The sequence below is a fragment of the Alligator sinensis genome, unplaced genomic scaffold, assembly GCF_000455745.1.
Source record: "Alligator sinensis unplaced genomic scaffold, ASM45574v1 scaffold43_1, whole genome shotgun sequence".
Lineage (NCBI taxonomy): Eukaryota > Metazoa > Chordata > Crocodylia > Alligatoridae > Alligator > Alligator sinensis.
In genome coordinates, this window is record NW_005842092.1 from 2,285,846 (window position 1) to 2,312,866 (window position 27,021).

Below are 27,021 nucleotides of genomic sequence, written 5' to 3' on the forward strand. Positions count from 1 at the left end.
AAACTGAAGGTAATCAAATGTTCATCAGGGTGACATCTTTGTAACAGGGAATCCCTGCCCTATTTCTGGGGGGAGAAGGAGAGGGGAGTGCAGGAAGCATATGAACAAATTACCAGCAGGAAGTAGCTCTCTGGGTGAACTGAGCCAGGGGTTAGAAAAGGGCAGGTATTTAATGATGGAATTAATAGCACCTGAGCCCTGGGAGCAGGAGACAAAGTCACATGACCAGAATGGGGCTGGGCTTGGGTCACACAAACCCAGCCTCTTGCCATGGAGGGGATAGTCTGCCCTGAATTACTGCAGGGTACACAGCTCTTGGTAGAGTTGGCTGGAGACTGGAGTCAAGCTAGCCCAGAGACCAGAGGAGTTTGTATTTCTATTAGGACCAGTTGGGTTAGGTTTCTCTTTTTGTTTGAGTTGACCTGGAAAACCAGGCTATGACTACAGGGGAGGAGGCAGCAATGGGTGGAGGTACTTAAGAGGCACTCCCTACTATCAGAGATATCAGCTGGTTCTGTGCTGAGGCTGGCAGGCAGAAATTGGAGCCCTAATTGTGGCTGCAGTTAAGTTGGGGCTGATGCCAGGAGCTCAGGTGTAAGACCATGAACCAAGGGTGATAGTTCAGCCAGAGAAAATAGGGGCCAATGTGATAGCTGAAGCCCCACAGGTGTTTGGAGGCCTGAGGGGGTGCTCCCTTAGAAAGGAAGTACCCTGAGAGGAGCATTGATCCCAAGTATGGGTTCTGCCAAGGCAGAATTGGCTAACAAAGGAACCAGCAGGGCTACTCCTGATGCCAGGGACCACCTTCCTAGAAAATCAAAAGTACTGGAAGTGAGGTGAGGCCGGGAGAGTGTGGCAGTCAGGTTGGACCACAGGAGGCACCAGATGCCAGGGTGGTGGGTCCACAAGGCCTGTTAGTCTTCCACATGCATAAAGCTAAAGTACAAGAAAATAATATTTATTTTCTTGAGGGGGAGACTACAGTTGGCCATATAAATTATTTCACAGATTAGGTAATAGTCTTTGACAAGCTGTAGAGAAAACAAATTTTATTTATTTTCTTAAATCATATTTGATGGGGTCTTGTATGCTTATATGAAGACAGATGAAGCTCTTTGGGTAAATGTGATATATGTTATTAGATCTACCAAATATTTGGAAAGTTGTTCTTTACAAGCTTTCAGGCACAGACACCCTTCTTCGGGCATAGGGAGAATCTGGTGGTGTTTGCATACTCTCCTGGGTAGAATAGAAGCACAAGCCAATATGCAAAATGCAGGTCTGTGAAAATGCAAATCATTTGAAGATCAGAGGGGGTGGGAGTTAATGGGTGCAAGACAAGTGAGTGGGGGAAGACGCACAAGAAGGGAATGTTGACTGGTAATAGAATGACAAGCCGTCCTTCCATAGAACCTATATGGGAAATCCTCAAACAGTTGCAACCCATATTAGAAGTGACCCAATTCTTTAAAGATTTTTCCAGAACCACCCATTCTAGCCTTTAAACAAGCACTGAACCTTGCCAGCCTCATCACCAGAAGCAAACATCCTATGGCCCAAAGCACGCCAACTGGATCCAGACCATGCTGGGACAAGAAATGTCAAACCTGCCAGCACATCTCCACCACTCCCACAATAACTACACCCCACAACAGAACTATCAACATTCCTAGATCTTACACCTGCACCTCTAGAAATGTAATATATCTCATGCAGTGCACTAAATGCCTTGATGGAAAATATGTAGGAGAAACGTAACACCAGCTGAGTACCAGAATGAATGCACACAAAATCTGTGGAAGACAAAAAAACCCAATTACCTGAGGGTGCACACTTCTTAAGTCAACCACTTTCTCTCCAATCTCTCAGTTCTAATCTTCAATGGGAATTTACAAAACACCTTTTGTAGATAAGCCTACAAACATCACACCATAAATTTACAGGATACAAAAACTAATGGACTAAATACAGACATTGGATTAATGTACCTGCTTGCCATCCAATAGCCCCAGGTAACCTCAGCCACATTTCATCACCAACAACATTCCCCTCTTGTGTGTCTTCTGCCTTACCTCACCTACCTGCCTCTCTCACACTAACTCCCATCCCCTCTGATCTTCCCTACCCCACATTTGCATTTTCACAGACCTGCATTTTGCATATTGACTTATACTTTTATTCCACCCAAGAGAGTATGCAAACACCAGCAGACTCTGGTCTCTGGCTGAAGAAGGATGTTTGTGCCCGAAAGCTTATAAAGAACAAATTTTCCAACTATTTAGCAGGTCTAATGAAAGATATCACATTTACCCACAGAACCTTGTCTGCCTATGTCCTTAGACCAAGTCAGTTAGAACCAACACCCCCAATACATGAAGGCATGAATTTTTTCCTAATGTATTCTTCCACATCCCCTTTCAGGCAGTAATTTTATCCATTGCTTTGTCAAGCCAAATAATATTACATTGCATCCTCTCTCTCTACTTGCTAAGCATTTTGGGTTCTATTCCCTGGTAAACAGTCATAAAATCCAGGTTTATGAATTTCAAAATGTTTAATGTCATTCAAAAAAAATGCTATGGTCAAAGGCCAGATGTAAGGGCCAGCTGAGTTCAGGTTGGCCTTTTTCCTAAACTTTTAAATATGCATGTGTTTGGAAAGATGATATATATGGTCTGATCAAATCTTTACAAGCTGTAACTTTGTTGATTTCATGCCATTATATCCTTATTTTAAATAAGAAAAAAAATATTTTTTTTTAATAACAGTGGCTTTTGTGAAGCTGAAACATAGCAATTGTGCAATCAGTTCCTTTGTTGGGTTATTTTCCACTCGCACACCTGAACAAATTACTTCCTTATCTTTCATGATGTCATGTTTGAGTCTGTAGGCTTTCTTATATTGTTAAATATATTGTTAGTAGGAAAAAAGATTTGAATTTTACATAAAAGATAACTCTGGAGTAAAGTATTGTTACCTTTTTGGGGGTGGGGGGGGTGGGGAGGATAAAAAAGCTCTTGATAATGAGTTGGAAATCCAAATATGATCCTTCCAATCATAAAATGAAACTATTCTTCTGAATAATTGACTTCATTGGTAGCAAAAAGCAGAGAATAACAAATTATTCTCATATGCTCATTATTGCACAAAAGGGTAGGTTTTAATTATTTATTTGTCTCAAAACCTTCATACAAAAGAAGAACATCAAATGTCATTCAATTTTCCCTTAACAGATGAACCATCTTAAGAAAAAAACATTGTAATTTAATATACAAAAGCATAAGTCTCCTCTGCGGGGGAAAGAAAACAAAACTGAAATTAAATTCAGAGATGTCCAGAATTTCCCTTCCTGACCTTTGCTTTCAAATTAATTTCACTCTGTATATTGTGAAGGGAAGCAGGAGGAGTAGAAATGGCCTGATGGTTTACAGTTAAAATAAATATAGGGATGAAAAATGGAAAGATGAAATAATTCATCCCATTGAATAAAGTCCTCAGAAAAGTGATACTCAGAATTGTTCTTGACTGACACAATCCTTATGGTGCTCTTGTTTCTATAACATTTGCCACTGCTAAAGGGTTAACATAGCTTGCAGCAAAGTTATATGAATTGTATTAGATGAATACTAGGGCTGTGTGAAGCTTCGGTCCCTGATTCGATTCAGTGGCAATTTGACCCAATTCGGTGGCCGAATCTCTGAATCCAAATTGAACTGGGAGACCCTTTAATCTCTCTGAATTGAATTGGAGCCCTCCAAATTGATTCAGAGAGATTTGGCAAGATTTGGCGATTTGGACATAGACACAGCTTTAAGTGTTTTTTCTACATACCTCAAGGTACCAGGTGGCTTATGAACACTGAGATGGTGGGGCAGATGGAGCATCCCACGGAACCATGGGGGGGCTCCCCAGTGCACTCAGCAGCAGACGCAGAAGTGGACCAGAAGCACTTCCGGTCCACTTCTGGATCTGCTGGGCCACCCCTGCCTTGCACCCCCTGGCTTGGTAACTGGTGCTTCCTAAGTCTGGAGGGGCACCTGAGGTCCCCCCACAGCCAATCACAAAGCCAGGGGAAGGCAGGGGGGGCAGTGCGCTCCCTGGTGGACCCAGAAGTGGACCCGAAGTACTCCCACTGCTGAGCACATGGGGGGCCCCCTCTGTGCTCCTGTGGGATGCTCCTTTCACCTCAGCATTGCAGTGTTCACAAGCCACACCTGGTACCTCGAGGTATGTAGAAAAACATTTAAAGCTGTGCCTATATCTGAATCGCTAAATCTCTGAATCAGCATCGAATCTTCAGATTTGGATTCAGCCAAATCAAATTGGGGACAGTACTCTGAATCAACTAATCAAATCACTGTCCCTGATTTGGGCTGAATCCAAATCCAAATCAAATATGGCCCATTTTGCACACCCCTAATGAATATTTCCAGTGTGAGGATGTTTCCAGAAAGCATAGAGCTGGTTTAGCTGGTTACTGTGCATCCCCCCCTGTAGATGGCATAACAGAGATTGAGAGGAACAGTGTGGCCACTATAGGATGCTCACCCCATAACTCGTGACTGGGTCCTTGAGGGAGAGAACCTTACAGAGAACTTTGGGGTTGTAAAAGCCTCAGATAACACTTCAGCTCTCCTGTACTGGGCAGAAGCCACATGCACAAGATAATATGATCCTGAAGGTTTAGTTGTTTCTGAGAGAGATTCAGTTAATTTTACTTACTTTTACATCAATTTTACATTTACATAATTTTCTATGCACACCTGCCTATGCACACGCATACACACACAGAGCTATGAATACAATTTCAATGAAAAAATGTTAGTGCTGACACATCTTTGAGAGTTAGAAGTCAATCACTCAAAATCAGGAAATTCCAAAAGAATTTACATAGCCATATTCCATGTCTCTACAGAGTGCCATATATGTCAAATAATAAATATCAAAGTATTGAATTTTATTTTTAAAGATGTGAAATGAATCCAGGTATAATGTTACCATAGAAAAATTAATCTGTCATTTCCTTGCTATGGATTGCTTGACTTCTAGCCCCAGATCTTGTACAAAAACTGTTTTCCTGTTGTTTTTCTTTCTTTCTTTTCCTCAGAGCTTCCAACAAAAAATATAAAATGGGGGGAAAGGATAAAATAACTGCTACAATAAATTAAAGAATAAGGGCCCAGGTACATAATGTTTCCATACACTGGGCACATCTATTTGTGCAATTAATATGAAGCAATTAACTCCAGCACATATTGCACTAGAGCTTATTGCTTCTGGAAGCTGTTTTTGCATGTACACCTGGGTCCATAGCATGTTGAGCCAGATTGGAGCATCCCGGGCTGGCAGGGGGCCCAGGGGTTCAGCCTGTCAGCCTGGGGCTGCTCTGAACCAGCTCAGTGTGATGCGGAAGGGCTGGCTGGGGCACAAGGTTACTTCAGCGTGAGGCTAGACAACAGGTAGCTTCTGCACTGAAGTAACCTCATGCCCCAGGCAGCCCCATCAGTTTTTTTTACAAGTACTAAATTACAGTGGCATTTATTAGTTTACTGCAAGCTAATAGGGCTTCACGTATAGAAGTGGAGACTTTACTGTGGAGCTAATTAGGCAGCTCTGCAGTAAAAGTCACGTAGATATGCCCACTGGGTGCATCTACACATGCAATTAATGCAAAGCAATAACCTCCAGAGCAGTTTGAACTGGAGTAAACTATTCCCAGGTGCAGTCTCTATACATGAGCCCAGCAGCCTTGGGCTTTGGGTGGCTGCGACAGGCTAGATGGGGCAGAAGGGAACTGAAAGTGCAGAGCTGTGTGGCTAGGTGGCAGATAAGAGTCTGGCACTCAGCTGCCTGGGCTGAGTGCAATGTATACCCATGGTCAGTGTCTACGCATGTGTTTTAATCACAGTAAATTACCCTGGCATAAGATAGCACTGTTCCCAACAGCACTGACTTTGCTGGCCTAAATTAGTTTACTGTGACCAAATATAATTTCTCGTGTAGACAATGATGCTTTACTCTGCAGCTAATTAGTTGAGACACAGCCACTGAGTACAACGCACTAGGGCTGTGCAAAACAGCACCATTTTGTTTCAACTTCCATTTCAATGGGACAGTATTTTGTTTGAGTTTCGTTTCATTTCATTTTGTCAAAACTTTTTCACTGTTTTGACACGTGACATTTCACCAACAAAACTGCCTATCACTTTGTCAGTTTTTGCCTGATTCAGATGGAACTTGCAGAGATGGTAGCTTCTTCTGAGGCCATGAAGCCTGCCAAATTTCAAGGACATAAATACAGGGATTTCTGGGGAACTGTACCTCAAATTCTTGGAAGCAAAATTTGTGTCGTGTATGTTAAGGCACAACAGGGTGAAAACTGCAGGGATGGTAGCCCGTGCTGAGGCCACAAAGCCTGCCAAGTTTCAAGGAGCCTGGTCCAGGGGTTTCTGGAAAACTGCACCTCAAGCTGCTGACAAGCAAAACTCATGTCATGTGTGTGTGTGAAGGCACAAGAGGGTGAAAACTGTAAGCGTGGTAGCCCCTGCTGAGGTCACGAAGCCTGGAAGCTTTCAAGGAGGGAGAGGTGCAGGGGTTTCTGGTGAAATGCACCTCAGGCTGCTGACAAGCAAAACTCGTGACGTGTGACTGTGTGTGTGTTAAGGCACAGGGGTGTGAAAACTGCAAGTATGGTAGCCCCTGCTGAGGCCACGGAGCCTGCCAGGTTTCAAGGAGGTAGGTGCCAGGGTTTCTGGGAAACTGCACCTCAGGCTGCTAACAAGCAAAACTCGTGACATGGGTGACAGAAAGCAGGCCAGTTCAAACAATGCTGCTTTTTATGCTGTTTTTCCATCCTTCCCCCAGAGCACTGGGATTGGAAGGGACCCCAGGGAAGGACCACAGTCACTGACCAGCTATGGTCAATATGAGACCAGTCCTTCCCCACCTCCTTTTCCCTCCCTCTCCTTACTTTCTGTTTCCCTGCAGGTAAGCCCTGCTTGAGTTTCAAAACCCAAAATGTTTCGAAACTTTCAAAACATTTTGACTGCCCTTATTTGTTTCGAAGCGGTTTTGAAGCCCTTTGTTTCATTTTGATTTCGCTGTTTTGAGTTTGAAATGAGTCGAAACAGCGTCGAAACGAAACAGCCAGTGAAATTTCACACAGACCTACAACTCACCTCTTGGAGCTTCAGTAGGCATAATCCTATATTGGAGGCTTTTATTAAGACAGGATGACAGAACTAAGTTTATATGGATCATAGGAAAGAAGGGCAAAGGGGAACCTCATAAGGTCATCTAGTCCAGCTGCCTCTTCAAGGCAGGATCATCCCTGCCTAAAGCATCCCAGCTAGGTGTCTATCTAACCTGCTCTTGAAAACCTCCAAGGATGGAGATACCACAGTTTCTTTAGGTAGCCTGGTCCAATGATTTTCCACGCTCATAGTCAGAAATCTCCTTCATATCTTCAACCTAAATTTCCCCTGCTGAAGCTTTAGGTCATTGCTCTTAGTCCTGTCCCTAATGCCACAGAAAAGCCCATTTCTATCCTATCTATAATTACCCTTCAGGTAGTTGAAGACTGTTATCAAATCCCTTTCTCAGTCTTCTCTTCTCCAGGCTAAATAACCCTTGTTCTTTCAGCCTTCTCTCTTAAGTCTTGCCTCCCAGGACCCTAATCATTTTCCTGGCTCTGTTCTGGACCCTTCACAAATGGTCCATATCCTTCTTGAAGTGTGGAGCCTGAAACTGGACACAGTACTGCAGGTGAGGTCTCCCCAAAGCTGTATACAACAGAAGAATCGCTTCCCTTGATTTGCAAGTGACACTTCTGCTAATACAACCCCAGTATATGCTGTTGGCTTTTTGCAACAAGAACATACTGTTGGTTCACATTCAGCTTACAGTTCACTGTAACCCCCCAGGTCCTTCTATGCAATACAGCAGCCTAGCCAGTGATTGCCCAGTCTGTATTTATGCATGTGCTTATCCCATCCAAAGTGTAGGACTTTTTACTTATTAGCCTTGTTGAATCTCATTTGATTGATTGTGGAGCATTTCTCCAGTCTACCAGGGTCATTCTGGATGCTAGCCCTACTGTCTGAAGTGTCTGCAACTCCACCCAACTTGGTATCATCCACAGTATTTCTAAGCATGCACTCAATCCCCTCATCCAAATTGGTAATGTAGCTATTAAGCAATGCTGGATCCAGGACACAAACAAGGGGACCTTCACTTGATACCTCCCTTCAAATAGACATTGAGCCGTTGATCACAACTCATTGAATATGAGGATCCAACCAGTTATATAGCCACCTTACAGTACTTTCATCTAGTCTGTATTTCCTTAGCTTGTTAATGAGAATATTGCGAGAGACAATGTCAAAAGCATTGCTAAGTTCAACATATATTATATCCAGGGGTTTTGTTCATTTTTTAGTTTCAACCAACTTCAATAGTCAGTACTAGTCTAGCAGTTAGTCCTTCTGTATTGGCTACATTTTCTAAAATTGAAGCTGTACAATGTAACAAATATTTTATTAGCATATACAAACATATTACTTAAAAGATATGCATATCCTCCCAAATGTGAGTGCATTGATTATCTCTATTGTTTCCACAAAATTTTGTAGGGATTTGTTAGAGAAATCTGTCTCAGTGGAACAGATTATAAAATATATCTCAGTCTGTGAAGTCCATTTACTTTAACATCAGTTCTCCACCTGTAGAGGTAAAGCCAAGGAAAAACTTAGTCCTAAGTGTAGCCTAAAATACCTAGATTCAGTTCTCTGAAAAATAAGCCTTCATTTTTGTTGTCCAGTATTTCAAAACCTGACAGAATAAAAATGTATAATATTACAGGAATTCCATTTTCTGAGAATTGCATAGTCTGGGGGCTGAGATCTGCATTGACATTAACAGAGTTCTTTAATAGGTTTCTGTAGATGTAGATCAGCAGAAGATCTCACCCCTTCATATGCTAAAACATTTCCAAACTTAAATTTGCTACAGATACCCCAAATTTAATTTACCAAGTCTGTACTTCTCATCAGTTATCTCCTATCATGTGAAATGTGCTTTCAGGAGGAACATTTGCTGGCTTTATAAAAATGATTAAAACACTCAAGTTTGTGGTAACCATGGAAGAAGTGAATCAATGGGAATTAGCGTAGGTGAGTAGGTAAATGCCTTCTTTTGTTCACAGTTTTTCAATGGCTGAAAAAATAAAGTATGTATTCTGTGCTTATCATGGCATGTAGGTAAGCTGACAGACATATAGATGTATTAAAAAAATAAAAACCTAGTGGAAAAAAGGATCTAGCATTAATCCTGTACATTGTAAACAGCTGTCATTGTGAACACATTTGCCTCTTTTTTTCTTTATTCCATCATTCTCATTCATCCACCACCTGAAACTCTGAAAATCAATATCACAGAGTAACCAATAGTTCCGTTTTAGAGCTGTTTCCTAGGTAACATACAGATTACTATAAAAGCAGACTGACAATGTGGAAAGAAACAGAAATCCTACAGCATCACCTCTTAAACATGACAAAGAAACCTACACTGAAAGTCATATATTATGAGCATTATGCAGAAATAGGCAGCATTTAAGTATTATGACCTTGGAACTCAAAAATCCCTTCTCTCCCTGCCTTATAATGGGTGTTAAGTTCTACAGATATGAAGAAGGATGCCATATCCTAGGCAATAGCTTCAGCATTCAGAGTTTAGTATTTTCAGTTTTTTGCAAATGCAGACTGACAGGACCATAGTACTTGTGAAACCTGAGGATGTCTTCACTCCCTTGAGCACCACTTTTGTCTTTTTCTTAGTCAACATGAGAGCTGTGTGATAATGTTTGCATTCAAAGCAAAGCCAGCACCTAGACACCCAGACCAAGTGCCATGTATGACAGTTTTATAGTCTACAGTCAAAAGATAAACAGGTTGGGAGAAAGAAAGCATTATCCCTGATGGCTTAAAAACGGTATTTAAAGTTTTTCTTTTTGTGAATTGACTTATGGGGGGGGGGTGTGCATTAGTATGTTTCAGGATGGGCAGCAGGGGTTATTTGATTTCTAAAAGCCTGGGTCCCACACATTTTTTCTGAGCCTTCAGAAGCAGACAGACTGCCTAACACAAGGCCAATGGATACACATACAGCCTGAGAAACAGGGGGCATGTACCACACTGTACCATAACATGAGATAAGGTGGCAGCAGGTCACAAAGCCCCAGAGCAGAGGACTGGAGTTTTCCAGTTTTCGGGGAACAGACCAAATTAGAAGGACAATGGTAAAGCCCCAAATTAGGGTGTGGGCATGTGATAGGTTTATGAAAATGGGACTTTGGCTGACAACATGGGGTGTGGACAGTGTGACAAACAAAAAGAGACCAATCAGTGACAACCATGGATGAAGAGTCATCAGGAATCATCAGGAAGGAAGGAGAATACAAAACTGGAGACCTGACAGTAACAAAGGGTCCTCCTCCCAATCCTCCTCACCCCCATCCTTCTCCCTGAGAGGGGTCCCTGCCACCTGGGAGGGGTCCCCAAGGCCACACAAGCCTGTCAGAGGGTACACCACCAGCCTGTCTCATCTACCCCACTGGAAGAGGGGGGGATGTTTGGGCTCAACATCCCACCTCCAGGCTCCTGACATCTGACACCTAAGAGAGAGCCTTAGAGTGAAGCCTGCATCCTGGCCAGATGTTTCTTGACTCAGCACACGCAGCTGCTCTTCTGCCACCTTCCCACACTGCCCCAGGGGCAAACCAGCCCATTCCTAGGTGGTCTTAGGCAGCAGGGGTGGTACACAGGGCACTGGTAGCCAGCCAAGCCCAAGTTTTTCTGAGTACGTCTATGTTTCCAGTGCCCCGTGCACCATTGGATCTGGTGGGTGCTGCCTCCAAGCTGGGGCAGCACCCGTGCAGCTAGCACCCTGCCTGGGTAGCCCCAAGGGGTGCTGCCACCATGGGGGGAAGCACTGGGCCCTCCTGAAGCTCAGAGGCTACACGACCTGTGGGCAGGCTCCACCAAGAAAAAAAAAAAACAGTGAGGGGCCCTCTTTTCTTCCCCAGCAGAGCCTGCCCATATCTCCCATAGCCAGGGAGTGAGCTGCTGGTGGGCTGAGTGGCTCCTGAGCTGCAGGGGAGCCAGTGCTGCTCTCCACATTGCTGCTGCCCCTAGGACCACCCGGGCAAGCTGCTAGTGAGTGGGTGCCACCCAGGGGGCACCACCGCTGCAGAGAAAAGGACTGGGGCCCCCCGCAGGTTGGGTTCTGCCAGCATCTCACCCCCCAGCGGCAGGAGAGGTGGGCAGGCCCCAGGGGAAAAAATAAAAAAAGGATCAGGCCCCTCACCACTTTTTATTTTTAATTGTGTGGATGAGACACAATTGAAACCCCACCATTTCAGTTTAGGGAGAACTAAACCCCCAACACATGTACAAGCTTCCCTGGAGTTAAAACTAGACTATTATTGGATGAATATAGTACATATACATACGTATGTATGTAACAAGAAATTATATGTTGTACAAACTGCTTGCCAAGAAAGTTGTTGCCCTCCTCCCCCTCCAGAAGCTTACATACTAGTTTACTGAGACAGTGGAATAAAGTTACCCATTATACACCAGGTTATACTACAACCCTGGGATGAAAGTGAAGAACTAAATATTTTATGAAGATAATTCCTGAAGAGTTGTAAGTGCTTTCTATTCACATTTTGAGTCGATTACAATGCATAGAAAGATGTAACGCCTCAGTAATTACATCCAATCTAGTTTCATAAAATTATCTCTTTCAGATGATGGACTAGCAATTAAATAACTGGAATTGGAACTTTGAAGCTTAACTATATGCAGCTATTTTGAGTGATAAAAAAGACAGCACTCAGGAATAAAAGCAAAGTGACTCCACTTTATCTAACAGAGTCAACAACGAAAGGTCTAAATCTATTAAACTGTGATGTCATGGGCACAAAGTGTCTCATAAACTCCTCTCCATCCTCTGCAAGTTCTTTCCCCATTATCAGTCCCTTTGGCATTAATTGCAGTTCTGAGTATTCTTTGGCAGGCTTGCAGGAGCTGCTACTGCTTGTGCTTTCATTATTGCCCTAGTGACCTACATTTAAATTGAAACTCTAATTCTGCCTGGGATCCATTGGAACAGATTCCTGCACTCATGAAGAGCCCTGTTACCTTTGCTAAAACTCTAGCAGATAGGATTGATCCTTTTTCCTTTCATAGGTTTAAATGGAAGTTTTCTAGCTGCATGACTCTTCCCCCTCTAAGTGTGGATGCATAAGCAGACACACACAGACTGAGCAAACACTGCAGGCGATGTATGTACATATCAGATCATAAATGCCAGAAAAAGCATGATAGAGTAGGGCCCTCCCACATCTTGGCCTCAAAAGCTGCGGAATTAGGGCACTTGCACAGGATACCTACAGAGTGCAGGAAGCACCATGCCACAGATTTGGCATTATGCAGACCCTTCTCCTGCTCCTTTTGAAGCTGAGTCGCTGCCCCTTTCCATTTAATGGCTGTTCAATAGCTGGAGAGCAGTGCTATATAAATGGAGACAAGTGTGGGTGTTTCTTCCCCAGTGGGAACAATGTCCTAGGTCTATTCCTTTCCAGGGCAGCAGCCCTATAACTAAGCCACATGTTCTCTAAATTATTCCTTTTTCTCCTTGCCCCACAGATCTCTGCCTTGGCAGCTCAGAGGGCCTGCTTTAAAAGCAATGACGGAGAAAGTTCTTGTTAGTGCCTGGCCTCTAGTCTGGAGGTTAGAGCACTAAGTTCAGAAGTCAGAGATCTGCAATTTCAAATTACTTGTGGGTAAAGGGATCCTAGAACCCAGGTCTCTAGCTTCCTAGGCAGGTCCTGTAACCACTCAGCTATTAAGACTAAAAAATGTTAGGCTTACCCTCTACGTTATATGCACTCATCTGGGTTTCTAGCCAGCTATATTTTTGTGACTTGGATATAGGTACAAAATAGGACAGACTCCTAAATGGGTGCATAGTCAGAACATAGCCCGCTCTGCATGCTTATATATGCACACTGCAGGGGTACAAGAACTGCAACCCATGCATATGTGGAAAAGTCTAGAAAACTGCCATTTAGCCAATTAAAATGAAATAGAATTCTGCCCTTAATGTCCAGATAGTCCACTTTAATCTAAATTAAAGTAAAGAATAATTTACATTAGAGTTTTTGGAAACTCCTGTTGGAAAATGCTGATTTGCTGAAACCCACTTTAAAAAGAAACTTACTGGATTTAATGAATATTTATTTGGTGTGTCAGGAAAACTTCTCTGACCAAATCTGGAAACCCCGGACAAGAAGACATCCCACTGTAGAGTGTCCAAATGATTATAGTACTCATAGGGAAGGAAGATAATTCAGATTCAAGTCTCTCTCTTACCTTATTTGGAGCAAATTACCTTCTTATCTTCTCTGGCTCAGATGTGGGGCACATGTAGCAATCGTCTATGAATACATAAACCACAAGATGGGAGGGGAATTTATTTCACCTATTAAAGAAGTTTAAAGAGTGGCTGGGGGGAAAATCATGAAAGGAAAATTGTGGGCTGAATATTAGCAAGGACATCCTGCTGATAAGAAATTCCCCTGAGAAACGGTGACATTTGCATCGGTAGTAGTAAAAGTGGAAGGATCACATGCACAATGTAGGGAATCATGGAAGATGCACCTATATTATGTTTATTAAATCTTGAATAATTGATCTTTGCTTGGCTTGCATCATCCTCATCACCATGCTCAATGTACAATGTTGCATTTTGAGGAATATTGATTCGTAAATTCAGGCTATGAAAGCCAGGACATGGCACAATATCAGGAAATGTCACAATTCATTGATGGTAAATAGTATACAATAAGTCTTATTCATCTCTAGTACATTTGTTTCTGTGATACATATTTACCATAGATTGAAAATGATATAAAATGATAATATAATACATTTCAACAAAAGAACAAAATGCAAAGTACTATTATCAGTATCTCCACTCTAAATTCCCTGAAATTTAAAACTTGAACTGAGGCTGGTAAAAAATAAATAAATAAACAAACATACAAACATCTAATCATTTCTAAGGAAATCTAGAGCTTTTTTTAAAAAAAAATTAAAAAGTGTGTAAATATCCAATTTCCTCAAAAGATAATGATAATAAGAAACAAAAAATAATGAAAACCCTGATGCTTTCAACTTTGGGGAATGGGGAATTCCTGCTTAGCAGGGAGTGGTGAGGGAGAAGGGGGTGGGGGGGCAGCCCCAGTCCCTGCTGGAGCTGCAGCCAGGGAGCAGAGGGGAGGAGCCAGCCCTGCTGTGGAGCAGAGAGCCCCACCCAGCCCAGAGAGCATGCTGGGGGAGTCTGGTTTATCTTAAACCAGCAAGGGGTCTTGGATAGACATTGCATATACCAATTTGACCCAGATCAGTTAAGTCTGATACTACATTCAAACAGGTTTATCTCAAACCTGTTTCTGCCATTTTCAAACAGATTTATGTGCACTGAACATCTGTTTTGTTATAGGTTTAAACAAGTTTCTGGTCACTAAAGCCTGTTTATGTATAATGTCTGTCCCTAGCCTTGATGCGTGACTGTTTTCCCTGATTGTCATCTTGAAAATGTACCCTTAAGATTTCATAGATTTCATAGACATTTGGGCTGGAAGGGACCTCAGAAGATCATTGAGTCCAGCCCCCTGCCCCAGGGGCAGGAAGTCAGCAGGGATCATAGGATCCCAGCAAGATAAACATCCAAATGTGTCTTGAACGGATTCAAAGTGGGTGCTTGAAATGCCTCTGGTGGCAGTCTATTCCAAACCTTGGGGGCTCAGACAGTGAAGAAGTTCTTTCTTATGTCCAGCCTGAATCGGTTGCGATGGAGTTTGTGACCATTCGATCTTGTCATCCCCTGGGGGGGCTCTGGTGAACAGACATTCCCCCAGTCATGCGCGCGGCTCTCCTCTGCACCCTCTCAAGCTTCTCCACATCCTTTTTGAATTGTGGAGCCCAAAACTGGACACAGTACTCCAGCTGCAGCCTCACCAAGGCCGAGTACAATGGGAGAATGACGTCCCGGGATTTGCTTGAGAAGCATCTATGGATGCAAGCCAGCGTTTTGCTCATTTTAGGAGCCGCAGCATCACACTGAAGGCTCATGTTCATCTTGTGCTCAATCATGACCCCGAAGTCCCTTTCATCTGTAGTGCTAGCCAGCGTAGCACTGCCAAGCCTATAAGGATGCTGCAGGTTTTTCCTCCCAAGGTGGAGAACCTTGCATTTTTCAGTGTTGAACACCATCAGGTTCTTGTCCGTCCATTTCATGAGCCTGTCAAGATCTGCCTGGATCACTCTCCTATCCTCAGGTGATGCTTTACCCCAGAGTTTGGTGTCATTGGCAAACTTGTCCAGTCCGCTTCTGACACCAATGTCCACATCATTGATGAAGTTGTTTAATAGTATAGGTCCAAGGACAGAGCCTTGAGGGACCCCACTGGTCACAGAGCACTACGACGACTGACTTCCATCAACCACCACTCTCTGGGTCCGACCACGGAGCCAATTCCCCAAAATTATTATTATTTTTTTAAATTAAAGGACACTTCATGTTTTCCCTTGGGCTCCATGAAATATGTCTGATGAGTTATCTAGTGCATGCATTACAGAAAGATCAGTGCATGGTCAGTTTTATGTCCTCATTAATTTCAAGCAATAATTTTCAGCATTGTGTATGTAATGAGTGGATGGAATAAAGTGCTGTGTATCAATTTATTCAGTCGATGCCAAATCATGTCCTCTTAGCCCACCAGTCCATATGCTAACTGCATTGCAGACTGTGATTAAATAAAGAGCACTGTCTTCCTGTAAATAGGCAAAGCTGGGAGTTTAATTCTGTTGAATCACCATATCCTTGGGGTTCCTGTCTTGATGACTTCTTCATTTAAAAAGCTACAGACTGCCCTTACATTCTTTTACCTTTCCTTCTTAAAGCCAGCTTCTTCTGAAGCTATAATTGCCAAGTCATCATTCTCTGTGAGCTCTCAGAGTCCCCCTCCCTCATTTTTTGCTTTATAATTATACATTATCAAGAGACTTTTCTACTATTTTCACTTGCTCTCACATTGCCTTGCATTTTGAAGATTGCTCAGCAAGCTGTTACTCAGGCTTAACAGTTCTGTCCTTAGCTAATGTACAGTGTACATCTTCAGTTTAGGTATTAAAATTTTAAGAGCTCATTAGAGACTTTTCCTTAACATGGTACATTTATATCGTATCATTCATTTATATGAAGCACGTGTGACCACTGATGATCCAGTGGTGGAATAATTATTCCACATTTAACAACTTATATAACCTTGCATTCAGAAATTCAAGGTAATTCTATTTTTATATCACTCAGCACCTCACTGCAGTTATCATTAACATTATGTAAGCTTATTCTAGAGATACAAGTGACAGGCTATTACAGAGCAGATAAAAAAATACTAGGAAAAGAAAATTGCCACCGTGGATTAAACAAGCAGTGTATCTAGTCTAGTATCCTGGATCACTGCTGATATTGTGCCAGATGTTTCAGAGGAGGAATCTCTATAAGAAAACTTGGCTACTCCCTAAGCTTCCTGTGCCAGGAAGCAGTGCCCTCAAACCTACCACGTTGCTACATGTGGGATATGCTCTCAGTGTGAAGCACTCTAAGGACATTCTCAGGAGCTTATTAGCATCATCACTTGGGAGTGCTATTTAGTCTACCCAGGGAACCACACGACATAAAATGGGACATTAATGGTTAGCATAAATTCACAACAGGTTTATAAATAACTTGATGTACAATTTGTCTGGTGGCCATAGGATCATGGGCCTTATGCTCACAGATCCATCACATCATGGACTGGCAAACTACTATGAAATCTTCCAATTGCTGTGTACAGCCTAACTCTTCCTGTTTGGTATGGATATATAGTAGCTTATACTAAAAGTGTTTGCATGAAAAATCCATACATGGAAGGGGGAAAGGAAGAATGGTTTGCAGCACTGTGGGAAGAAAAGTAAGGGAGTTTAAACTGGGTGAGATGTATACTTAGCACATATGGGAAGAGTAGGATTTTTTTTTTATGTAAATCATTTTTAGTATAACAAGGCTTAATTATAGCCATGTACCAAAGGCACTGTCCTCATGGGTGTCCTTCACAAACAGATGGATACTCACCTAACTCCACAGCAGCAAAACTCATTTTTCCTGGCCCCCTATGTAGAGGGTTCTTGTGAGGTCCAGGATATGGTTGTGAAAAGCCTTTCATTGTCCCCTGAACAGCAAATACCAGGGAAGAAAAAAAACACAGCCAGGAAATGTATTACTTCCTCACAGCTGCTCTCAACCATGATGGTGTCCCTGTTTCCGGTTCAGCTGCAACTACAGAAGCCCCTTGGATGGTGACTTTGCTAGAGAGTGGAGCCAGAGATCCGCTACAGAATTTTTTTGTGAGTAGGATCATCAGGGCTTGATGTTAAGCCCTGAAGCTGTCTGCACAGTTGGGAGGCAAACCTGAACACCTTTTCCACTTTCAGAAGAATGACTGGGGATATATATCTGTGAAGAAGATCTCCTTTATATCTCCAACCATTTCCTCCCACCCCACAGTTTTTCCTCAATTGAGTTTGGGGTTAGTTTGGGGCCTAAGAGTTGCTATGTATCTTAAAAGGTTTGATCCTGTAGTTATTAGAGAGAGTGTGTAGAGAGAAATCCAGCAAAATACAAAAGGTTTCAGGTCTGAGCCCATACAGAGGGTCGGTTGAGCTGTATGCGTGAGGCTGATGTCAGTGTTCTGTGTATAATGTAATCATTCAAAGGTGCACTCATGGAGTTGTTAGATTTAATGGGTTCCCCAACCTTGGTAGCAATTGAACATCTGCTTACAAAGAACCATCTGAGGGGAAAAATTTCAAGGTGGCACGATATAGGAGGCAAAGACTGCTTGAAGAAATATAAGTAGTGATCATTCTGGAAGTATATCAAGGTTATAGGGCCATTTTTAAATGGCTTAATGGCTCTCTCTTTTTTTCATCCCCTAAAGTTTCATCTGTCTGAACATTTAATAATAGCCAATGGCTTTCTGTCACAATTTAAACATCTGTGACTTCCATGATTTTGACCTTTTATAGTAACTATATTTTCCACAGGGCATTTGTTTTTGTAGCAGACAACTAAAAAAAAGGTTCAATTCTAGTCTGATTTACAAAGGATGGATCTCACGGACTTCAGTGGGATTGACAATCAATAGAATAGACTTTTATCTTGCTAATATACAATAAGAATTGCAGTTAATTTGGAAAACATAAGAGATCAGAGTACTCTGATAAATAACAAGAAAGTCCAGATATTTCAATAGTATGAATTGGCCAAATAAGTTGTTGCTTATCTGTCACTTGACCATGATTGACGTGTAGTAAAACCTCAAGATTAAAATGTAGTCACAATTAGAGATCCTTTGAAATATGTTCTCCATAGCTGTTAATTAAACACCTATAAAAATGAAGTTTGGACCCACGTATGCGACTCAGAAACTACCATTATGCCATTTTATAAATCCATGCATGCCCACATTGAATAGTTTTGGTCCCACTGATCAAAAAGACATGGAAGAATGAGAGAAGGTACAGAGAAGACCAACAAGGATTATTAGTGGTATGGAGGGACATTCATATAAAGAGAGACAACGACCAGGAACAGGAGTTACAATTTTACCGGTATAAGTGATCAGAAACCGGTTTATACCTGTAATAGCACAGAAGCTGGGCACACATATATTGGTTTAAAAATGGCAGAACCCAGTCTAATATTTGCCTTCCCCCTCCCCCTGCCACCAAAGGACAAATGTGTGTGTTGTTCGCAACCAATCCAAACTATACCACTTACAGAAAAATCCATAAGTTAGATTGATTCCACCTCAGGTTTTTTGAATGTCTGTACCTAGCCAAAGAGGCTAGAGGTATTCAGTTTAGAAAGGAGACATTTGAGGTGGAGCATGATAAGGTTTTACAAAATATTAAATGGTGAGGCAAAAGTTAAAAGGAATTTATTATCTGTTATCCCTCACAATACAAGAATTGGGGGGTCATACAATTAAACTAGCCAGTAGTAAGTTAAAAAAAGGAGGAAGTTCTTTTTCAAACAACACACAATTATTGCATTGAGCATGGGAGTTAGGGCCATAGCCTCTGAATCAGAACTTTGTAAACCCTAAATGCTAGAGTCTGCAAGTGGGAGAGGAACAATGGAAAAACCTTTGTCATGTCCTCTTCGCTCTTCCTTTCAGCATCCACTCTGTCTGTAACACAGGATACTGGGCAAGATCGGCCTTTGGTCTGACCCAGTAAGTGGCAGTATTTATGTACCTACATATGTTCAATACTTGAAGAAAGGTGGAAAAAAGGTTTATGCAGAAAGACCCAAATTCTGCTTTCAGTTGCCAAACCAAAATTCTAGTGATGTCATAACCATGTTGAAATAATTTAAGAATGAAAAAAAAAAAATCAAGTCAGGTATAAATATTTGAAGTCAATTAAGTTCTGGGGCTAGATTCTGAGCTGCTGCAAAGTGGCAGAACTTAATTAAAGGCATTATTGTTTGAGTAGTTGGACTTTAGTGTCACTTCTCAGAGCAGAACTTGATCTGCATTTTTACCATTTACTTCTAATTCTTGCCTTATTTTAGAAATAGCATTCCATTCTGTCTGCTACTAGAGTCATAATTCTGTGATACTTTCTACTCATATGAACTTCCCCGCAAGTAAATCATAGCAGATTTTGGCTCACTGACATTGTATTTATTTATTTACTTATATCCTATATTCATCCCACTTACTGAAATGCTACAGACTTCAATGGGTCATTATGATTTATAATGGATGCCTGAATCGTGGTAAAAATTCCTTCCAGAACAAAAGCAAAAACATTTATGGAAGAAATCAAAACATTTATAGAACAAAAACATTTATGGAAGAAATCTATTTCACTGTAGCTCCTAAAGTTCAGTTTTTTAGCTATGTGGTTGGCCATTTTTTGTACTTTCTCCGCTGTGGGCATATAAATACATGTAAATTGAGCATGGTCATTAGCAAGTGCACTCCTTGGGTATGTATGTGGTTGCTATGTGTGTACCTGAGTGTTAGCTGAGACACTCCTCATTGCATTTAATAGCCATTGGATAAAATCTAGGAAGAACAGTGTATAGGTGAAGTTTTTGCCCAATTGGAAGTAAGGGTCCATGCTAGAACACAGGCCTTCTCCTTTTTACAGCAGCAGCCAGCTCATTCATGCACACAGCCTCTTATTTATCTTCTTCCTCCTTTAACATCCAATACATGCTAGTCGATGGTGCACATCAGTTACATTTTCTGGACTTACACATTCTGCATGCATAAGTGTGTGTATGCATACATGGCTATGTAAGTTCCCAGCCAGTGCATACCCTGGTACACATGACCCTGCTGATCATCTGAAAGCTAAAAAGGAGGTGTATACCCGATGGAAGGGAGGGGCCATCACCAAGGAGGATTATACCTCCATTGCTCGAGATTGTAGAGGGGCTGTTAGGAAGGCTAAGGTGGACACAGAACTGGGACTAGTGAACCGGATCAAAGACAACATGAAGTCCTTTTTTTAAATACATAGGATGTAGAAAGAAAGCACCAGGTAACGTGGGGCCCCTGCAGGACATGCTTGGCAATCTAGTGGTTGCAACAGATGATAAAGCTGACCTCTTTAACACATTCTTTGCCTCCATATTTCTGAGGAGGTAGAACTCAGGAGCTGAGTGGCTCTGAGAACTCAGAGGAACTCAGGAGAGGCACAGCCGGGCCTAGGATCAGAGTGGACCTGGTCAGGGAACTTCTGGTGGGACTGGACATCTTCACATTGGCAGGTCCAGATGATCTCCACCCAAGGGTGCTGAGGGAATTGGCAGAGGACATTGCAGGACCCCTGGAACAGCTTTATGAGCAGTCGTGGTGCTCTGGTGAGGTGCCAGTGAATTGGAAAAGGGCCAATGTGGTTCCCATTTTCAAAAAAGGGAGGAAGGAGGACCCAGGAAACTATAGGCCTGTTAGTCTTACCTTGGTCATGGGGAAGCTCTTTGAGGAAATTATCTAGGATCACATCTGTGAGGGACCAGCAGAGGAGAATATGCTTAGGGGCAAGCAACATGGGTTCATTAGAGACAGGTCCTGTCAGACCAACCTGGTGGCCTTCTACAACCAAATCCTTGAACACAGGTGTTGCGGTGGACATATTCTTTCTGGACTTTAGGAAGGCCTTAGACACTCTCTCTCACCCCTTTCTCATAAAAAAATTAGGCAACTGTGGTGTCGATGCCTACACAGTAGGATGGGTTGCAAATTGGCTGGAGCGTCGCACCCAGAGAGTGGTAGTAGATGGGTCATTTTTGGCCTGGAGGGATGTGGGAAGTGGGCTCGGTCCTCGGGCCTGCACACCATTCAACATCTTCATCAGCAACTTGGACAAGGGGGTGAAAAGCACCTTGTTCAAGTTTGTGGATGACACTAAGATTTGGGAGAAGTGGGCATGTTATAAGGGAGGGATAGGCTACAGCTAGACCTGGACAGGTTACAAGGGTGGGTGGATGAGAATAGGAGGGGTTTCAATACTGACAAGTGCAGGGTACTGCACCTGGGGAGGAGGAACCAGCAGCAGACCTACAGACTGGGGAACTCCCTTCTTGTCAGCATATAGGCAGAAAAGGATCTTGGAATCATTATTGATTCCAAGATGAACATGGGCTGCCAATGTGAGCACGCAGTCAGTAGGGCCAACTGCACCTTGTCGTGCATCCACAGATGCATCACGAGCAGGTCTAAGGAGGTGATCCTCCCCCTCTATGTGACACTGGTCAGGCTGCAGTTGGAGTACAGGGTCCGGTTCTGGGCGCCGCACTTCAGGAAGGATGGGGGCAGCATTGAGAGTGTCCAAAGGAAGGCTGCTTGCATGATCAGGGGGCAGCAGGGCAAACCCTATGAGGAGAGACTATGGGACCTGAACCTGTTCAGCCTCCACAAGACAAGGCTGAGAGGGGATCTGGTGGCCACCTATAAACTTTCCATAGGGGACCAGCAGGGAACGGGAGAGACCCTATTCCCCTGAGCACTACCAGGAGTAACCAGGAATAACGGCCATAAGTTGACTGAGAGTAGGTTCAGGCTGGACATCAGGAAGCACTACACAGTCAGGGTGGCTAGGATCTGGAACCAACTTCTAAGAGAAGTGGCGCTTGCTCCTACCCTGTCTTCAAAAGGAGGCTAGATGAACACCTTCTGGGGTTGTTTGACCCCAGTGCTCTTTCCTGCCATGGCAGGGGTTCGGACTTGATGATCTGCTCAGGTCCCTTCCAACCCTACCAACTATGAAACTATGAATCTATGAGCAGATTCTTATGAATCCACCTGTTTCTTCTACTTCCCAATAAAATGCTACAACCACCAGGCCATAAGTTAGGCAGTGCACAGCTGCTTCTTCAGCCCACCTCTTGTAGCAGACCCACTGCACTGTGCATTCAATATTCACTGGATAAAATTAATAGAAAACAGTGGGGAAGTTTCTGCCAGGTTGAGGAAAAAAAACGAGGTTAGAAGCCTGGGCATTCTCCTGCTGGTTTGCAATTTTATCATGTGAAAAATTACGTACATGCATGGTGTATTCATCACACCAAGGGCCTTAATCACTCCAAGGACCTTAGGCATGCTAAATGAAACAGGATTTAGTCCATAATTTTCTCATACATTTCTGGAGATGCATTCTACTTTTCCCTGAAGAGCCACATAGCTCTCCGATTCATTTCAAGGGACGGTAATCAGACACCTTAGGAGAGAGATTTTCTATTGCCCAGGAGACACAGAGAGATCTCCTTTCATTTCAACTGGGAGTTTTTACCTGTGCTATGATCCTTCTGTCTCATAACAATTCTGTTTCTGTTGGACTTGATAACTTCCTGAGGTCCCTTCCAACCCACATTTTTTATGATCCTAAGAATTGGCTACATCCAATTGAAGCTAGGTCGGGGGAAGAATCGCTGGCAAGCAACAGAGGAACCTGACTAATTCAAAACTTGGTACTTTGTTGTAATCCCTACTGCCAGTGATGTGTGGGTATTTTGCCCAATAGGTACCTACTGATTCATCACTTACACTGATGTAAATCTAAAGTAATGTCATTGTTCTATTCTGCATTGTACTTTGGTATCAGAGGGCAGGATCTGCATCAGTACAAGTGAGAAGGGACTTTGACTTGCAGTGCAAAGGGTGATTTGAAAACATATTAAACCATAATTGAAAGGGTGATCTGAAAACATTAGTAATCAACAGTAATCAGCTTGCTCGGTCCATGTGTCTGTGTCAGCTGGCTTTTTTACAAGGTGCCACAGCAGAAGAGGCTGCCCAGTAGCCCAACTGAATAGATGGGTCTCCGAGGGCTTTGTGCTTTTATCACTTTGTTGTGAGAAATGTCCTCCTGAGGAGATCAGGACTGATTTCCTTTCTCTTAATTTCCCATGTGACTTATTCAATAGACTTTTGGGCAAAAGGAGGTGGGCACCTCCAAGCATCAGTTTTAGTGACCTACCTTTTTCCAGGGAAGGAGGATAGCGGGGATTGTGGCACCATTTTGTCCTCCACAGCAAAATTATAGGACAAGAGGGTATGAATGAAGCTGGCAGCCTCAGTGGCCATATTTACTCTCTCCTGAGCATGTGCAGTAGGCCAAATTTAGTCAAGTAGGGTGAAAATGTAGAAACATTACCTAGAATGCTGTTTTGTGTCTCAAGGCATGTAAAAAAACTGTGAAAATGTCTTAGTACAAAGTAAAATCTAGCTCTTGGTCCCTCTGTGCTTCAGCTGTGTAGTTCTGTACCTCATAGAGAGGCCACAAGCCTAAATGAGGTACAGATGGTGAAGAATGCAGATGCTCCAGTTATAGGAACCTATCATACCTAAATTGGATGGCCGGCTGGGTCTTTTTTTTTATAACTTATATCTTTAATAAGGCATTTTCTCCTTTTTTTATTACATTTCTGTTTATATTACACATCTAGCAGCATTATGTCAATGTTGATTATACTGGTCTGAATGTGTCTGCTAAAGTCATCTATCAAGTGGCCCCTGCAGCTCAGTCTTTGCTGTTTTGCCAGAATTGCACTGGATCAATAGTCCACAATTGTTTAAACACACTTGCCTTCTTTCCACCTGGAGCCAATGGCTTGATTATTTCTTCACAGAGATTATGACATAAGATGCTGACTACGGTTTTAATTTTATTCGATTGATTGGTTTAGATTTCAATTGCACACTATCAATCTACACCTATCCACCCACAATTCAGCTACTTCATTGTTATGCCTTACATTTCTTTTTGTACTTCAGTTGAGAGCAGTGTTGGGTTTAAAGTACTGTGGAAAAGAGCTGTGCATTATTCTACCGACCAGTCAAAGCTTCAGTTCAAAAAACATATAGACTGTAATTGTTGAGTTTGTGGATGTACTGCTGGAAAAAGGCCACATTTAGTTATATCTGAGGGACCTGGTGTGGTGTATATCCAGGTGTGGTGTTGACCCAGGGATAGATGCTTTATATAATGATGGAAGACACTGGGAAATGAATGAGGGACATAAAATGCAGGGGTTTGCAGCTCCACAAATTGTTTGACTGCTATGAGATAGGGACACCCTGGATATGAAAAAGGAGTGGATATCATCATATGCAATATGTGCCGTATACGTAAGAGACCCATATAGAAGACACTGCAGAGTTTAGAGCTATTATGATCCACCTGGACTCACCCACTAAGGATTTAAAATCCTAATGAGAGCAGCATAGTCATGGTAGAGTGGCCAGTGGCAACATCACACAGGAGCTAGCTGAGCAGGGGGAGTCAGCTTGCGTTTTGCAGAGAGCTGTTTCTATGCCTACAGTATGAACTGGTAGCAACTTGTGTAGAGAAAACTTACAGATCTTCTCGTGAGGCATCAGACACTAAAATAAAAGCAGGTTAGGGCCTTTGGTGTGTCATATTTTTTACACTGTTTTTGTCTCAATGAGTGAGATATCCCATGTGTAACTAAGTAGTTATTTATCGTTCATATTCAGAGAGTTGAGAACACTTTATATTCAAAAGTTATTTCATAACAAAAAGGGTCTCCTAAAAGGAGTGGGGGAAGGAAAATTTCTGTGTCTTCACATCAATAGACATCACCAGAACACATTTATCTGTGAAAATAAAGTGAACCTATGTGCAAATAAAAGGTAGGGCTGCATGAAATTTAGCCGGCTGTTTCATTTTGACGCCGTTTTGACTCATTTTGAGTTTAAAACAGTGAAATCAAAATGAAACAAAGGGCTTCGAAATATCCTCAAAATGAAATAAGGGCAGTCAAAATGTTTCAAAAGTTTTGAAACGTTTCAAGTTTTGAAGCTGAAGCTGGGCTTGCCTACAGGGAAACAGAAAGTAAGGAGAAGGAGGGAGAAGAATGGGGAAGGACTGCTCTCATGCTGACTGTGTAGCTAGCCGGTGACTGTGATCCTTCACTGAGGTCTCTTCCAATCCCAGTGCTCTGGGGGAGGGATGGGAAAACAGCATAAAAGACAGCATTGTTTGAACTGGCCTGCTTTCTGCCTTGGGGTCAGCTACTGAGCTGTGTCTTCCAGAAGCTCAGAAGCGTTAGACAACCAAGGCTACTATTACCACTGGTTTAATTTCCTACTGGGTAGCCTAGCAAGTGGGATTCCTCAATACCTTTTGCCTTCTTTCTAGACCCTTTTATTATTATATTAAGTGATTTATTCTTTTCAATTTCATAATTATATTGGATATTATAATATAGAATTCATATAGGAAGGCACACACATACATTTATATATTTTTCTACAATTATATATTGGAGATTATAGTATAGAATTTATATAGGAAGGCACATGTACATTTATATATTTTTATAATGACAAGATACTATGAAACACACCATGAAGCATGCTGGAAAGGCAGCTGGCAGGTCTTCAGGGAGGGGTGGAAGAGGGGGTAGAGGGAGAGGTGTAAGTCCCTCCCACCCCCAAACTGAGATGCAGCCTCTTTGCTACAACAAGCAGACATGAGGATTCCACTAGTACAGGCAGCAGAGAGGGGAGCAGTGCCAGTCTGCATCCCCTCCAAGAGCACCAGCCATAACCCCTCACCACCATCACCACCATGACAACAAACAGCAGCACCAGCATGACAGTCTCCTCCACCCCCATTTCACTTCCCATGGTGGGCCTTCCAGTGCCAGAGGAAGAGCTGGACCTGGATCTGGATCTGGATGTGAGTGCCCTAGCAAGGCAAATTCTGGGGAAGGAAGGGGAATCATTTGAGTTTGTGCTCCACACCCCTCAAATTTCCCCTAGAGCCAGGTCTCCTTCTGCAGAAGGCACTTCAGAGGAGGCTGAGGTACAGGTTGCGGAGGCAAGTGACTCAGTTGAGTCTGTTCCTCCTGTTGCTGTGCCTCTGCCTGCTGAGGAGGGGGGAAAGGGAGCTTCCACGCATGCACCCACACCCCAGAAGTGAGTGGGTAGTGTGGTATGGGATCATATTGAGCTGGCAGTTGATCCCACGTATTCGATTTGCCTGCACTGCCAAGCCAAAACCAGCCAGGATGAGGGAGCAAAACACATGAGCACCATGAGGAAGCTGATGCATCTCTGCAAGCACCACCCCCTTGCCCTTGCTCCTCCTCAGCCTGCCAACAGTACCCAAAGGGAAGTCCCCGTCCCCCCAAAGCAGAGGCAGGCCACCCTAGAACCGTGGGGGGAAAGCAGACAGAAAGGGGAACGCATTGCAAGGACAAGTAAGATCACCCAAAGCACTGAGAAGATGCTTGTTGTGGATGACCAGACCTTCTCCTTAATTGAGTGGCCAGGGTTCAGGCAGCTCATGGCACTTGTGGATGCAC